The sequence below is a fragment of the Anopheles bellator genome, chromosome 2, assembly GCF_943735745.2.
Source record: "Anopheles bellator chromosome 2, idAnoBellAS_SP24_06.2, whole genome shotgun sequence".
Classification (NCBI taxonomy): Eukaryota; Metazoa; Arthropoda; class Insecta; order Diptera; family Culicidae; genus Anopheles; species Anopheles bellator.
The window spans coordinates 23830509-23848392 of NC_071286.1; the positions used below are offsets into that span (position 1 = coordinate 23830509).

At 49.7% G+C, this 17884-nt stretch overlaps 1 protein-coding gene across 1 annotated transcript in view; it reads right to left on the reverse strand.

Annotated features, from left to right (window-relative positions):
• LOC131208612 (neuropeptide SIFamide receptor-like) overlaps positions 1-17884 on the reverse strand; it is a 76820-nt gene that overhangs the window by 50448 nt on the left and 8488 nt on the right. The window lies entirely within an intron of this gene.

Genomic DNA, 17884 nt, shown 5'->3' on the forward strand with positions numbered 1-17884 from the left:
TTTCTTAGATATTTTATGTCACTTGGGACGAAACATTACTCCGATTGGGCACTCAAACAGCTCAACCTACACGACCGCCCCGGCTCATATTTTTATTTATCTGCACATATTTATGTTACGCTGACATATGCTTCCCCGAAAATCCAATCCGCTCTGGCTCCCCGACATCAAAAGGAGCGGCAGTGAGCCAGTGGTGACGCAGAGGGAAAACAATGGCCGCCCAAGTGCCCAAGGACTTGTGGCCCATCTCGTCGTGAGAAAATGGTGCCCGATTAGCCGGGAAAGCTGGGAGGCGTGGTGAAGTGGCTGGCCCTCAGGACCGCCCGTGGGATTGGTGGGTACACGGCAGGGATGAGCACCGAGACCCCGGGAAGGATATTTGTAGATTGTTCTTCGAAGAAAATAAGGTAAAAAATAAGGTTTTTTGGGTGAGCACAGGTGAAAATGCGGCCTCCGGATCAAAGGCTCCTGGATCGCCAAGCCGCCGGGATGGTGGCGCAACGAAGCGGAAGTTGGGAATACCGGGGCGCAAAAGGGCACCCGGACTCATAACTTACGCATGACGTTGTCCTACGCGATGAGTCACAGGTCAGCAGGAACTCCAAATTACACCTGTCCATCTGAAGTGCGAGCGATGCAAGGAAAGCATGTTTTCCCGGCAATGTTTTGAATATTTATCATCGGGCCACTCGTTCCGTTCCGACCCGGGTAAGCCGATTTGATGTTTAGGTCCTCATGGAAAACAGCCATTATTTGGCGTTGCCCAATTCAGCAGATCCCTGTGGAGAAAGGTCGCAACATTCCGGCGGCTTCCGATAGCAATCGGAACGGAAACCAAGCGCAATCGCCGATGGTCGGCGAGTCTGCTGGCGTCAGCGGAACCCCCCCAGTTGGCGTTGGCGATTGTTTCCTAATACGATTGTTGCGCTCGTAAGGATGATATTCCAGGTTTCCCGGCGTTCGGAGCGGGCGGAACCGGAAAGGAAAAACAAAATCCTCGACTGTAAGCGGATAATAAAATTGAACCTCGACGTCGGCGACGACGATGATGATGATGGCGATGACGATGATGATGATGAGTTTTTCTTTGGCCCGTTCGCTCGTCGGCAGCAGCAGGGCGAGTCGAGTATCCTGCGCGAACAGGACACCCCGGTGGTGGTGGGTTCCACGTTCCGTCATCGCGCCATCACAACCCGGGTGAGCCGGTGGCTGGCAGAAAACTCCACCAAAAATGGTGGGACCCGGACGGGACCGGGCGGAGTGATGGGCGGGCAGGCAAAGTGACGAGCGTAACGAGGATAATCAGTGTTTACTGCACACGTAACACACCGTATTCCGATTGCACCAGGCGCGTGGCCACTGGCTGCGGAGCCAGTGCTGGTGGTGGTGGTGCCGGCAGCGGCCAGGAATGCTTTTAGCCCAAAGCACAGTGAAGAGTAAATATTTGCCATGCATTCCGGGAGCCGCGTTGGACAGGATTCGGGCGCGCCAGCTGCTCGGAATTAACCCAATCATCATTACATTACATTTGGCTGCCTGAGATCCCGCTGTGACTCGGTGGCTCACATTCCGATTCCGAGGGTTGGCCCACCCCTTCGGAGCTCTTCGACAAAGCTACAGTTTATTACGGTGCTGAGAAAGCATCCTTCCAGCCAGCAAAACTATTTTGCCCAGAAAGTCGTCCATCATCCTTGTAAAACGGTCGATCAAAGTAGCCGTTGTGGAGTGCAGGACTAGTCGCATCTTGTATCGGAGTATCGGCCAAATCGGCTCGTCTCGATGCCGGCCAAGAAGTTATTGGTCGGCTGCGTTGGAAGAACTTCATCAGCATTAGCTGAGCCTTTCGTGATTCTTTACCTCGCTTCGTAAGTTTTACGATGTGCAGTACATGGGAAGGATCGCTTGTGGTCTTTGGGGAGCACGGAATAACTCAAGTCTTCATTTTTCAGAATTGAAGAAAGGACGACGAACGAGTGGCACCGTTTAAATAGTGGTCAAACAAGTTATCTACACCATGAGACCATGGAAAATATTCCTAAACGTACCCTAAAAACCGATATCAAAAATTGATCTGGAGAAGACCTTTGGCAAAGCTACATTCTTCAGTGAAGAAAAAGAAGCATTGCTTAAATGATTGCTTGTCGTTTTACTGGCCTCATCTCCCAATTGCAGTTAAGGTATAGTACATCATTTAACGATTCCAAATCCCAAACTGAATACACGGTACTGCACATTTTGAGTTATTCTTCACGTCATTGTAACGAAGGTGTAAAGTTATTCATAAATATCCTTGATGGAAGGATTTCTTTAAGATTGCATGTCCACCAAAACGGTGTGTGATTTTTGGGCTACACAAAGACCATTCTTATTGCCATGTTTACACAAAAACCATTTGCTTTTTGGCGCATTAGCCTCCGGAATGTAGTTTTAGAACAGACTAGCAGAGCCGCCCTGTTAAAGTAGGCTGGTTTTGGCTCCGCTGAATGAAGTATCTTGTGCGAATTAAGTAGGCTTGTTGTAGCCCTAAGTAACCAAGCAATCTGGGGTGCTACTGGCAATCATACTTAAACCTGAATCCCTAGAAAAAATCAAGTAAGTCACACCGGATGGAGAAACATTGAGACCCGATGCGGATGCTGTGCGGTAAGGTTGCTGCAGTACCGATGGCTAATCAAAATATTGTTGCCAGAGTTTCGTGTACCCTGCGCAAGTGCTGCGTAAAGATTCCATCGAAGCGAACTGTCCGCCAAGAAACCTGATGAAACTGGAGCTTCAATGAAAAAACTTTGCCAACCGCAAAAGTCCAACACATACACAAACCGGAACGAACGGCCGGAACCAGTGCTCTGACGAGCAGCACCAGCCAGCAGCCACATGATGTATGGATTCTCGTCGATGAACGACCAAACGAAGCAAATAAGAATAACAAAAAAAAACTGCATATTGAAAACTCGGCTGCCGGCGGAAACTTAGCGGCAAGCATCTTCATTCTGCGGCATCCGGTCCTGCGGCAAATCCGGCGTAGTGTAGCGGAAACCGCTGCTTAACAACTTCTGGAACGCAGCAACGACGCGGATCCACCGCATCATGTGGGGGAAACATTTGATTGACTAATAGACTTGTCGGCGCAAGAGTCGGCGCTCCTGCGGCGGAGTCTGACGGCTGTACGCCGTCAGGCAGCGCGCGCGGTGCATCGTAACGAGCGCGTAACGACGAGTGGTAGGAAAATAACTTTGGCCTGCCAAGAAGATGCCGACAGCCACGTCCGTACCGCGTACGGAACGTTCCGACAAATTTGTCTCTTCCAGTGTCCCTCATTTTATGACCCACCGCCCGTTCGCGATCATCGTCTGGCGTGTAACACTCTGGTGCTGCACGTTTTACTACTACGTTTAGCGTCTTCGGCAGAATGGCGCCCCTTCGCTGCACCGCGAGGACGACGAGCGAATAAACATGAATCCACGTCGGGATCCGTGCTGCCGTGAAGTTACCGTGCCGTGCTCGCGGAAAATCGATACAACTTGGCCGAGTAACCAATTGAGTTTGAGCAATTATCACCGGCCAGAAGTAGAGCATCCGGTGACCATCACGAGGCGGTTCAATCAATGCCTCTAGGTGAAGGTGATAAAAAGAGCCCTATCAGTAATCACCCTTAACGGGTGCTAGTCCCTAGACCGTCGTCTGTAGAGGGAAGTCCTGAAAATGCACCTACACAAGCCTTGCAGTCTAACGCAAAACGTCCAAAGGAAGTGGCGGCCTAAACGTCTTAAAAGAACATAAATTCTACACATTCCAGTCCGCAAGTCCCCACCACACGGGAAGTCGTTTATGCGGAGTATGCACCACCCGTTCAGGTCCGACCTTTGGGTGGGCGCCCGCTCCATGAGAGAAGCCACCTCGCCAGCGTGGCCCGCCACGCAGGGATGATAATCGAAGACAACTCGGCAAGTCCTTCTGACACCTCTTGCGGGGCGAAACGTAACGTATCTCGTGACGCTACAGGAGCATGCAAAATCGTCGGTGTCATCCGGGCAGGGCAATTTTCCAGGCGGTTCAGTAAGATTTGGGGTTCGATCAGAAAAACACAATTTTATGGTTTAAAATACACATTCGTGAAGAAACGGGAATTTTTTCTACTGCAAACCGGGTCTTTTCTCACGAATTTTCTTTAGAATTTCATTTTTTTTCCTTTCAGTTGGTCTTGAATATTACAACAAATATTCAGAATCTATTGTATTACCAGTTTGCAAGTAATCGCCAAACAAAAGTCCTTTCGCTTCCCCAAAAAAAGGTATTTTTTGGCCGATTTTTGGACCCGAGTTCGTGTCGGAGCCGAAGAACCAGGATCACACCAATCTTTAGCCTCTTCATCATGGTGATAGAAGCAAGTCTCATCCTTAATGATGAGTCGACATACAAAATTCTCTTTATCCTTTCGAAAAAGCTCTATTTTTCTTCAGTGCCAATTGAAGGCAAAGAGTCCTCATATACTTTTAACATTCGTTCGCAAATTTCCATTGCTGTTAGACCTTCCAGAACAAAAACACGATAATAGATTTTTTCATTGTAAAAAATGCTGTGGCACGTCGATGCTTAGTGGCTTGTAAACAGAGAATGAAGTGACAAATTGAAGTGAAACTTCACATACGTTATTGGAGACCTGTTATTGAAGCACACAACTTATTGAACAACCCAGTACAGTGCAGCAAAGTTTCTACCACATCTTCAGCGCTGTTGGGCCCGGACCAATAGAAAAAAAATCCCGCGGTTCCCGCAGACTCCTTGAAGGGGGCGGTTTTTTTTTCGGGACAACCCAACAGAGGTATCCCAACCAAAAGCCCCCAGCGCGCCACTTAAGATGCGAAAGCGTCAAGACGTTGCTTCCTGAGCGCCTGCCTTGACGGTTGATGAGAGATGGCCCCCCGGCGCTGTGGAGAGGATGCAGGTACGCCCGGCGTGGACCAACACGAGATGCTTGTCTGGGCTGGGCTGGGTTCACAATTTATGGCCACCGCCACCACCGAGTGCGGTGCGGTAAGGTGCACCGGGGAGCGAGAGGGAGAGATAAGGGTGTACACCACGGTGCAAATACCTTGATAAATGGGCCAATATTTCAAACTTTCGCCACTCGCGTCCCGGGGAGTCCACGTCCAGTCCACGGGCGCGGTCCTGGCATCGACATTCCCCGGTAGCCGGGGACTTCGGACGCGTGATGCTGCCGAGCATAGTTAAGCCCTCCTCGGCACGTCGCACGTCGAGGCCTAGTTTCGAGTGGGTCCCCGGATGGCCCAGTTTCCCCAGTGTGTGACAGCCCACACATGTGGGGCTTCCGGCGCGACCGCGCTCCAACCGTGTCAAGGTTGTCGGAATGTGCAGTGGACTGCGAAAAGTGTGCCGTGCGCGACCCACCCGCAACCGCCCACACTTGATCGGCATTCAAATCGACACGAGGCACTTCAGCTACCAGATCAGACCGGACGGGACCGGAAGTCCTGCGAGGTTGGCCCACAGTTTTAACGCTGGCCCTTGCAGATGAATTGCGGTACTCCGGTTATTGAGGATTTAATTACCTATTATGACCCACATCCGCGACGATGGCGATAACTTTGGCGGGTGCTTCGCAAAGCCTCGGAACTGTTTCGCAGAATCCACGTTCGTGGTGCGGGATGCGTCTCGAAGACACATTCCTCGGGCAACACACGTAGGCGACCCCATTCCGGATGGTCCCGCGTGGATATTGAGCTTCCGGGGCCACCGAACCGTGAACGGAGATGGGCAAAGGAAACCCGTAGCCGCCACCAACAACAACTCCAACTCCGGGGCGGGCGAAGAGACATTTCTTTCCGTCCGAAGGAGCACCGAAGCTACCGGACCGGAAGTCGCCCACCGTTGGGTCGCTCGATCGAACCGAGCTCGCAGCCGATATCCTGCCAACCTGCCGTGGCGCGCGCCGTGTAGTGGGACGACCCATCCCGCCCGCCCGCCTGGCTGGTCCGCCCGCAGCCACCCCAAACGGCCATGACCAGGTAGTACATGGTTTATTGACCGTTCGACCTAGTTTGCCCACCTAGCAGCGCTCGGTGCAAGAACCCTTGGGGTGGACGAGTTACACACGTCCCACCACTCCGCATCACATTCCCCGCAGTCTCTCTCGCTCTCTCGCTCTTGGCCCCCGCTTCCGGGCGCACGTGAGCTTTGGCACGCCGTTCGACCGCTGCACATTTTCCACTTGCTCACTTTCGGAAAGTTTGCACCCCCGACTCGCGGAACTTTTCCGCCTTTGCGCTCTCTCTCTCTCTCTCTCGTCTCGATGTAGCTTCCAAATGGTGCAAAAGTTGCGTTCACTTCGCTCGCCGGTGTTGTTGGGTTGGGTTAGCCACGGACATCCAGCCGGAATAATAATAATGGCCGATGACGAACTGACTCGCCACTGGCGAGCTTTTATTATCCCATCGGGTGCACCCGATCGTACGCTTGGCACACATACACCTACATTGGAAGGGGCGGGAGCATAACAATCCCGCCCGACCGACCACGGATTAGTAGAGGAGGCTATCGGTTCGAGAGAGTTGATAATCAAAACGCAACCCAGACACACGCGTGCCTCGCAATCACACCGAATGGCATCATCGGCGGGGTAGGGCTACGTTGGGGGGAGGCGGGGTTGGCCACGTACCGGTAGCCGGCTACCGGAGGAACTCGGTAGACTCTGAGCGCAGCGATTCGATTAAAGCGTCAATCGATGCCTAATTGGAATGGATTTTCGTATGGATTTTCTCTGCGCTGCGACGAAGCAGCGTAGCCGGACGTGCGACGGAAATGGGCACCTTCCGCCACCGAAGGGCCTCCGTCTCTGGCCGTGTGTATGTGTGCATAGATGGAGGACAGCGATTATGCAATCTTGGGATGACGAATCGGTACCGGGTAGTAGACTCACTACGCGAGAATCCTTGGCGACCGGGACAGGTGCCGGAGGCCGGTTTGTAAAGGCAATCGCAGGCCGTTTTCCCAGCACTATGCAACTGCACGGGAAATGGTTACTTCGTGAGGCCATTCGTTACGGCAATTTAGTGAACTGATTTAGAATAATAAGGGAATTAATTATTTGGCTGTGGCTCGTCCGTAGATCATCCGTCTCGCTGCACCGAGTAAGCGGTTTCTAACACGTCAGTTCGAAACCTGAAAATTGCATCAATTGTTAATGTTTAAATAATGTGTAAATAATTGTTTAAGCGTTTCCTTCTAAATCAACTCTATATGATTGAATTGAATTACATCACATAATAAAATACTTTTCAAATTTTCATGAAATTGTTTCATTTGAGGCACTCTAATTTGAAAATGGTTGAAGCAGCACTGTTCCGTTGCCAGAGCAAACATTAATAATGATGCATGCCAGTAGTACTAGAAAAGGATGTAAATCTTCGTAAGCGACTGGTGGTGATGAAAAAATTATACAAATGCATTCATTAAGTCATGTAAAATTTAGCAAATAAAAGCCGCTAGCCCGCATCAAAGAACATACAAAAAACTACTGCAAAGTACGATGACTACTGAAAGGGATATGGCTTGACAAAGTGATTAAGAAAGTGAACCAAAAACCACCACAAAGACCAATGTAAATGAACCAGCGGCCGAACGTGTGCTACTTAAGGTGCAAATCATAAGCTTTTAAGGAAAAGGTAAATATCATCGTAAAAAAGCGGCCATCGGAAAGTACCAAATCATCAATCTGCCGCCGGACCGCACCCCAGTCCGCCGGTAAACGCAGTGTCCTGCTGCCTACGTTACCGGTGCCCGCTGCTGGCGCTGGCCATTTTGTTTGTTTAACGGTGGAGAGCAAAGAAAAAACGTCACAAAGTGGTAGCGAACTGCGAAAGGTCGCCGTCGTCGACCCGACCCGCATCGACATTGGCCGGTAATAATGATGATTATGTGAAATTATGATGCACCTTTCGCCGGCCCGCCGTGACTGGGCGCCGTGTGTCCTGTCGCCTGTCTCCGTCACCGCCAGCAGGAGCACCGTCAATCGATCCGGCATTCAAATGGACGTTCTTTACGGGTGATGCACTTCGACGTGGATTCTGTTCATTTTTCACACTTGCATTCCACGCTCACTCGGTCTGTTGACTGAAATAAATCATACTCGAAACTGTTTCACGAACCTCTCGGCAAGTTCAAGTCCAGCCTGGCGCTCCGACGAGAGCAGGACACCTAACAATGCCTATCACAAGCTATGTTGCCTCCTCGAAATCAGTCCCCCAATGCGATGCTCGCTCTCCTGTCGACGTGAGCCAGGGCCCGCTCCCGGCCCGGCAGGACACGACAAGTGCGAACCGGTGCCCGGGTGAAAGCCGGTGTGGAGTGGGACAGCTGTTGAGACACATTGACCATGTCATGCCAAGTGGTCGAGCAAGCACCGATGACACGGATGCATCCTCCCATCGATAGGACACCTCCGGCTGCCATCGATCATCATCACCCTCGTCGTCGGCCGTCGGTCGCCGTCATCATTTGCATGTAGTGCAATCGAGAGTCAAGTGGGCTCGGCACTTGATGTAAAAATATCGCCCCGACCGTAGAGCCCTCGCTCGATGCTCGACTTCCGTTATGGATTGTTCATTTGTGCTCGGCGGCCAAACACGTGGAAAACGTGGATCCCACAGGGCGTCCTTTCGCGGCACGAACCGGTGGCAGATCAAACGACCCGGCGGACACAGCGAGCCGCAAGTGGCAGACGCCGCCGTTTATGCTGTCACAAATCATAGCAAATGATCGTGTGCAGCGGCACGCCCCACGAGCGCTCGTGACTGCTACAAGTTGTTCCGGGGCCACGCACGGACCCACAGCACGCAGCGGACCAGAGCGCAAGGTCCAAAGTGAGCCATTGCCAAAGGATGCCAGGAGGAGTCTGCATCCGGCGACTGCGGACCGGAAGCGAGCAATCTCCTGCCGAGTGGCATCGGTGCGTTTCGGGTTGTCCTTTTTCCGTGTGCTCTGCAGCTGTGTGTGTTACTTCCCTGTCACCAACTATTGTTTCGCTTCCTTATCACGTCCGACACGTCGCCGGTACTGTAGCCGAACACTCCGTTGCCTCCGTTGCAACCATGGACATCGTTTTGTTTGTCGAGATTTAATGCTCCCCCCAAAGCAGTGGGTCCATCGTGGCGGCGATAGGAGGACTTCCGGTCCGGGCACGTACTTTGGCGCCCTCTCCACACCGACAGAGGGGTGACCGGGCCAGGGGTTGCCAGGGAGGGTGCAAAAATTGCTGTTCCAAACAATGTAACATCATGTCCCGTTGATCCGGTGGGCCGTTGATTTCTAATTTGCATCGCTCGGTGGCGGCTCGGACGGTGGCCGGGTCCGAGCCCAGACACTTCCGGCTAAGCAGTCCCAGCCGGGGCCGGAAAGTTTCGGTGAAATTTTCGGACCCTATACACGGCATTACAGCGCGGGGTGTGAAAACATGCATTCCGCCGCCGGTCGGTCGGTCGGTCAGGGACCACGTGTTGGGGTCATTCAGGTGGCAAAATATTTGGAAAAAGTTTGGACCCATCCCGACACGCCGCAGGCACGGGTTATGTAGCCCGGCTGATGCTCTTGGTGAAAATGGTCCCAAATCACTCACCGAGCGGCGGTAGCCGATTATATTACCGTTTTTGCCTCACTGTGTGTGACGGCGAGAGAGGGGCTGAAGACGATGGCAAAGCTCATGAGGGTGGCACGGAAAGGCCATTGTAAATCGTTGGTAATTAATTTGACGTTTTCGGCAACTGAAACCGAAAACCGAAAAAATCGCCGTTTATATGCACAATTTTCAGCGGAAAAAGTGCGGAGCGCGACGCCTAAAGTTATGCAACGTGCTAGCCGCCGAGCAAAAATCGTTCGTTGCGATCGATTCGACAATCGCATGGTTGCGCTCGAAACACACAGGAATCCGAGCAAAAGGGAAAGAAAAAAAGAACAGAAAACCTCACTCTCAGTCTCACTTTGTGCTAACTTAATCTAATTTATCAGAACCGGGCACCAACCATCGTGCCGGATGGTCGGCAACCAAAGCCGAACGAGTGTCGAACTATGCTGAAGGCATAATCTCAAGCATAAAAACGAAATCCTATCCGCTCTATGCGCTGTCGCTTAGCAAACTCGGATGCAGTTGGTCGTGCACGCTGGCTATCGTGACATTCACAGCGCACGCCGGGCAGCCTATGGCCAGCCTGTCGCCCAAATCCATCCGAGTTCGTTGCTCAGAAAAACAAAACCGTGCTTCGTGTTTTTTATCACAATCTTTTCAAACCTTGCACACCCGGGAAAGTGGAATCAAAACGGAAAATGGCCGTGGTCGGAAAAAAGCACTACACCCGTGAAGGGGGCACAAAAACGGGTTCCCTTATCAACCGGTACATGTACCGTCGCCCCGTGTGCTGGACACGACGACGTTGGTCGAGGCGTGGACCGGCTACAGATGCTCCGACCAGCCCTGCCATTGGCCACGTTGGTCGTCATAGGGATAAGCTGGCACCGTGGCACCGGAAGATAAGGAACAACAGCAAAAAACAACGATTAGAAAATAAATTACCACCCCAATGTTCGACGGCCCATCACGCAGAGTGGTCCCGATGGCAGTTTGATCCGTCGACGACACTTTTGGGGCGGGTTAAACTGTGATCGTCGCTAATACCGGTGAGCGTTTGGGATGCTGATCTTTCCGACTGCAGCAATGAAGTCTTATCGTTTTAACGCGGCCAGAATCGATTCACTCATAACATTTCATTGGTTTGCACAGTCAAAAGTTGTTTTATCATTGAACCATCGTTTTGTTGCCATGACACGGTTTACCTTCTCCGAGTACCTTTCGTTTTTTCTAAGGTTACTTGATCCAGTTTTAAAATTGCGGATACACTAATGCGGATACGGATAATAAGTTACAATAAAGTACTCAGTTACGGCAAATATCACTAGGGACCTTTAATGAAAATCTAGCAAAGTGTAATTTGTGTCTATATCTAACGTTTATCGAACCCGGATCTGTAGGCTTGTTGGATTAAAAATATTTATAACAACTACAAGAACAACTCCAAACCATGCTCCCGTATGGTTTGAAAACGCAGAAAGTAGGTTCGGTTCGCGAAACAAGCACCACACATCACACCACATCACCGTTATATGCAAAATTACCGTTCGATGAAAGACAGTGACCTGTAAATTGCAGCCCGATTGCCTATCCTGTTTCCGTCCTGTGAACGGTGACAGTATCGTCGATACCACGGGGATATGCTATTTCGGGAACATTCGAAAGCGTAGCTGTGCTTTTCATTATTGCTCCTCTGTCAGTGTTCTCTGCCACTGACTGCCAGTAAATTGGCTCGATTTTCCTGGAAAAGGAAATGCTCATAAGCGAGTCCTATTCTTGGCGTTTCATTCGAGATTGACACATGGACATGCACTTATCTTTCACGGTAAATCCGACGACATTTCGTTGGTTATCAACGTTATTGCAAAGATTCTTGGAACTACAAAGTGACCCCTAGTTGGAGTCCCAAGCAAAGGGAATATTTTCTCGCATGGCTGTACTTCGCAAACCAGCAAACAACAAAGCGAGCGTACTCACAAAACCCGGAATGCCAAAATTGCAATCTGAAGCACAGCGACCGCTTCGCCGAAAAAACCGCTATCCTTTTCCGGGTTTCACTGCGCTTGGATAAAAGTGATTCGGAAATGGCTCAAAAAACGAAGCCAACCCAAATGGCACCCAACTCCAGCGTCCGGCTGTTGGGCAGTGTGGCGAAGTTTGGTTGTAAAACCTGAGACCGTTTCCACAAAAACAGACTCACGCACACCCACAGAGCATTGACGCAGGACCTTTGATCGCATAAATATTTATACGGGCCCGGCCTTATTGTTCGGAGTGCAGCAAACAGAGACCGAGACCACCATCCGAAGCGGTTCTCACGGACCACGCGCTTTATTGCCACGTGTGATCCGCGCTGGACGAAAACATAATTTCCATATTTATTTCCGCACCGAGCGCGCCGAAACACCAAAGCCAACCAAACAGAAAAAGAAACAGGGAAAAATCCGTCGCACTAAAATTGCAGTTCGAATGGGACGCACGATTGACCTGGGCGTGGGGCAGTCGAAAACGATTTTCCAATTGTTGGGCTGGCTTGGGTCGTGGCCGGGCCGGGGAAGGTCCTACCCGAATCCGCTTACATGATTAGTGCATATTTCGTGAAACGTTGTTTGTGTTCCGTGGTTTTGCGGTGCCCGGTCCGTGGCCGGTTTTCGGATGGGCTGGAAATCCATCACTGGGTGGGTCCCGGCCAGAAGGCTAATCATTCTATTGTGCGTGAAATATATCGTCCAGCACTGAATCGGCCATCGGTCGGGCGCCCCAAATCGTGGCGTCCTTCGAGGTAGCGAAGGCAGCATTACCGCAATTAAATGCCGTACCGTCGTCGTGTGGTGGCGATGGCCGCGGCGGCCACCGGGTACGATATCAATCAGTACGCTTCGCGGGTTCATTAAGGGCGTCCACCGCACCAAGTGCCGGCCCGTAGGATGTGTTTGTTCGCATGCCCCGTAACAACGACGCCGGGGTCCCGATGTCCCGAGCCATCCATTAACCCCGGAAGTAGTAGCTGGGCGGAACCGCAATTTCGAACCATTGCAGATTGCATACGGTGGCCACACCGTGCGCCTGTGTATGCCACGGCCAACGCAGAACAACGCAAAACATAAACTTTTGTGCAAAACGGAAGTGAATAGAGGGCAGCAAGTGATTCAAGTGCCGAGCTATGGGTTGACGGTGACGAGCAAATTGCGAGCGGAAAGTATGACCTATCGCGGAACCGCGGACCGAAACAAAAAACCCGATACACCCGAAAACTACAAACCACCGTCCACCGCGGCGTACCCGCCGTGGCCAATGCACGAAAGTGAGATTAATGATACGGGCGGCAGTGAAAAATCGTTCGGTGCCCGTTGATGAAAGTTTTCGAATTAATTTGCTAGTAAAGCTCCTCCGGTCGGGAGGGCGGGCCAGACGGGACGAGGGGAACTGCCCTGTGCACTGGTGGCGCTACTAATTACGCTCGCCGTTCGATCGGAAGTCGGTTCGGTGTTGGATGGATAATCGAGAAATCACGCCGATCGCGGGCGGCCGATGGGCGCCGGCATTATGTTTTATGGCGGGTCGAGCGGTCGACGAGCTTAAATAAGCGAACATAAAACACTGCCAACTAACGCGGCACGGCCGGCGGCAAAGAACAATAGCGAACGAGCGTTCCGCACACGCTTTCCGGAAGGGTTTCCGAAAAATGCAATTAGTGCGCGAAAGGAAAGTGTGCCCGCAGAACACCAGCACATCTCGCCTTATGCTGCAGCGGCTCGTCCGACGTACGAATCGAACGGAACCCTCCAACCGGTGCCGTTGCCAGCGTGCCTACCAGTAGGGGATGAAAATAATTGAATTTACAATTCATCTCCTTGCACGACAACAACCGAAGTTCTGGGGAAAAGGAAACAAGAAAGAGTTCGGAAACGGGAAACGAAAGCCCTTTTTTGGCCACCGACGGCACCGCGAAAGGAAAGTTAGCCGGAATCATTCAAATATATTCAACCCTTCCGCGGCGCATCACAGATGTGGATCGGAAGCGCACCTTGTTGTGGCCATCGCAGTCCCTCGCCAGGCAGGATCATCGAAAGCGATTCTTTGATGCTCTCCGCACTATCACCCGCCGAAAAACGGAGACGGTGAAGAAGCTCCACGTTGCATTTCACGAGGGGAACAAACAAGGAAACATGTCCTTAGAGCTCCAGCAAGGGATGGGTGTTTTTAAAAGAGCAATTTCAACATATTCATACCCTGGCAGGGGCATTGGTGCGCCCCGCGCTTGATCTTGTGATCTTTTCCAACGTCTTCCGACACCATCACTATTCGGTCTTTCAAAGTGCGGTGCATATTCTATTGATTAACTTCGATCCTGGCGACAAATGTGACAAATGCCGTATGCTGTGTCGCTGAAGAACGAGATCAAAGTGAACCGTCGGTAGTATCTATTTAGTAAGGAATCTAATGGAGTTGACTAAACTATTTATTGATCCATTCTAAAGTACGTAAAATTTAGTACTTTATTCACGTTTTTGCTTGCTTTGCATGTGTTTTGATCAAACTCAACATTCAACACAAACTTACCATCTACCTTTATCTAGATGCAGGACAATTATTTGAATGTCTCAGAATGTCAAACGGACGTTGCTTGAGGTTTGTTTCGGAAGATCTTACCCGAGGTACATAGAAGTAGTTTCTTGAAATAACCGTAGCGGTCGAACACAGGTCAACACAGACGTGAAACCTGCTAGAAAGCATTCAAAACTAACTACATCTTGATGCCTAGTTTCGGCGAAACAACCTGAAACATTTTGATTTGATTGGAAGGGTCTATTACCTTTGAAATGATATATAATATAGGTACATTATTGTTTTAAGTTTTTTTTATTTCAATTTTGACAGACCAATTCTCGGAATCTAGGCAGACCTGAAGGCTAAACATTCGGATTCGGATTGATAGTTAACTTATCTTTTCGGAGGAATCATAACTAAAATCCTCAAAGTCGACTTATGACCGCCATAGCCCATAGTGTAACGGCCACTTTGAACTGGAATCGTACAACCAAAACAAATATCTCTTTACCATATGAATATGGTATAGCAACCAGACTCACTTTGGAAGTCAAGACGCAGCACAAGAAACAAAGCAGCCTATGAAGCGTACATATTCTAGTGAACAGTTTAGTTACTGATATGATCTGATATTACGTTCATTTTTATCTACCACGTCGCGGTTCACTTGCCTCAAAAGTAGGCAAAGTCATACTTTGGACCCAAAACATGAATTCTAAAGGTCAAAAAGGCACTAGTGTCAGTGTTGGCGTTTTGTTAGCCATAATTTATCGGACCATTGTCGGTGATTAATAGCTGTGCCTGGGGAGCAAAGTGCACACCCCAGCACAATGTTTAGAAACAAATTTAAGAAAGGAACGCAAAAAAACGATAAAACTATCGACCTTCAACAGCAAATGACAGGCGGCTTGTCAGAAGGCTAAACAATTTGCTTGCAGCTGAAGGGCGCATACACCGCCGAGGGAACGCTGATTTATAGATTTTAATTAGTTTTTGTAGGCCCGGCGAAACCGGAAGTGTGACTCCGAAAAGATTAGTAAAACTATGGCCCCCTTTTTTTCGACCCGACCCGCTTCCGACCAACAGCGTGGACCATTTGACCGCTTCTCGGGGAGCCGGGGGTACTGGCAGTGAATTTAATGTCTTTTTAATTGGTTGCAATGACAGTGTCTAAATTGTTCCCCAAACGCCAAACTGCTGGCCACAAACATGCGCACACATACACACGCGCAGAGCTTTTTAGAGCACGAAACATCCGGCAGAGATGCAATGCGGGCCGTTACTGCCCCCGTGTCCGTGCAGTCCTGGCCGGGCTCGTTTCGTGCCACAGATTGCGAAAAGTTTTGACCAGCGTGTTTGGAACTTTTTCGTGTGCCACAAACACATAAATCTCTTGACCCTGGCGAGTGCGCTGCTGGCCGGACGGGCTCGGACGGAGCAGTCCGGCCAGAAAACCATTTTCCGTTTGCAAATCCCATTAATGATGCTCTGCTGCTGCTGTCGCTGCCGCTGCCGCTGCTGCTGCACTTCTCCGTCAACGAGGTGGAAGCACACAGCTGTGTAATGCACTTTGGGACCCGCGTTTTTCTTTCTTCGGCAATATTTGGCTGCGTTCGTTATTCTCCGAAACTGCGCTGAAAGGTCAAATGGCTACGTCCCGCTGGCCTGCATCGTTGCTCCAGATTAGTGGTTATCCCGAGTGTCAATCTCAATTTGAAATCTGTTCGAAGAATTGTGTTCGCCGAATAAACCGAAGTCTATTTTTATGAATCGACTAGCAGGCCCGGCGAACTTTGTTCCGCCCCAAAGGCAATTAGTAAGCAGGTTTTGGATTTTATGTAGTAAATATTTTTTATTATGATTAGCTTTCCTTTTTGTTCAGTTCAGCACCTTATGATACACTACATTCACATAGTGTATCATTCACTACACTACATATCAGTGTAGAGCAGTCGGTAACGCTCGTCACTGTCAACGCAGCTGCCCTGGGTTAGAATCCCGGGACCAGTTGTCACACAACCGGCCATGGTTTCGATTCCCGATACCGGCGTGCCAGAGGGAGTTGGCGCGGGACCAACAACCCCGTCCGTAAAAGCAAACCCTTACAGAAAGCATCAGAGATTAACATTGTCTCTGGTTCAGGCTAAGAGCGCTCAGCGTTTGTTGCCCAATAAGAAGAAGAAACATAATACGTAGGAATAACTATAATAAGTTATTCTTCCACTATACTGTGTGTTAGTAAAAAAAATAAATAAATACCTTGAATGTCGGATTAAATTCTCGTTCATTGATAATCTTTGCCCCAAATGACGTCATTTGGAAACAGCCATTGTAATTTCGAATGTTTTCCAGAAAATGACGTGATTCGGGAGTTTCGCCACGAAGCAATAATTCCATTGGTTCTGGTGGCGGAGTCAGTGAAGGCAATTTAACTTTTCCGCTGAGGCAGCACAATCCGGCCGTTTCTCCGGAAAATTTCAACGCATCACACTTATCACAATGAACGTTCATTGGCCCAATGCGAACGCTCTTATGCTCGCTGTACTTAGCGATGCAATTGTATCGAAACGCTGCCCGATACAAATCAGCTTCTTCTTCTGCAACAAAAACTGAGCGAATATTCAAATCGGCATCTTGTCGAAAATTATCTACTTGTGCGTTTCTATTTTTCGCTCGCCGATTTCTATTTGCCAACCGAGTCCTTTCGCGAGCAATTTCTTTTTGTTCTTCAGTCATTTCATTCGCAACACTTCGCATAGTTTTTGCATTACGGCTTTGTCGGGAAAGATTCGACCGTCTTGGTGGCGGCATTGTTAAGGAAATGTATGAGGCACTTGTTATTCACTGTCCGGTATATCACGATACTACGCTGTGTTCGCGGGTTACTTCAATACATTTTGACAGTTATAAAAACGACAGCTAAGTAACAATAAAAAATTTCCAAATGTTCGAGAATGTGCTAGAGAGACTGTCAAATCGTCAAAGTAATCGCACGAAAGAGACTCGCGAGAACATACGAAAGAGAGAGACTCGCTGTAAACTCGCTCAACCTTTGCTCGTAGTGACGCTCTCTGTCTGGCCTTTCTCGAGAAGGGAATGAAAACACGCGGTCGTGAGAGAGGGGTGGGGGGGGCTTATTTTTGCTTGGGAGGAGGAGACGCTGCATTAGCGAGAAAGAGAGGCCAATAGTTATTTGCTGTTGCGCGCTTTGTCTGCCGCGCTTGCTTGGGGTGAGGGAACGCTGCTTTAGCGAGAAAGAGAAGCCAACAATTGTTTGCTGTTACGCACTCTGTCTGTCTCGTTTCAGTACGAAGAAAAATCATTGTGCAGATTTATTGTGACACGGTCGGAATATAAAAAGTATCCTAAAGCCTTCCTTGGGTTCTAAGCTACCTCCACACCAATTTTCAGCCAGATCGGTTCAGTCGTTCTTGAGTTATGAATTGTGTAACCTTTAGGCGACTTTCTTTTATATATATAGATTTAATCTATTAGACCATACATTCGTCGTGGTCTACTAGCGTGGAACTGAACTTTGTACCGAAGTAATCGCCATTATAAATGACACAATTTGACTATCTTTCAGGCGATCAATTAATTTCGTGGTAATAAAATTGTTTTACGATCAAATCTATCGGTGCGGAAGTTTTCCCGGATCGTTTACGTTCGTTTTACGTTACGGATCGAATTGGAAAA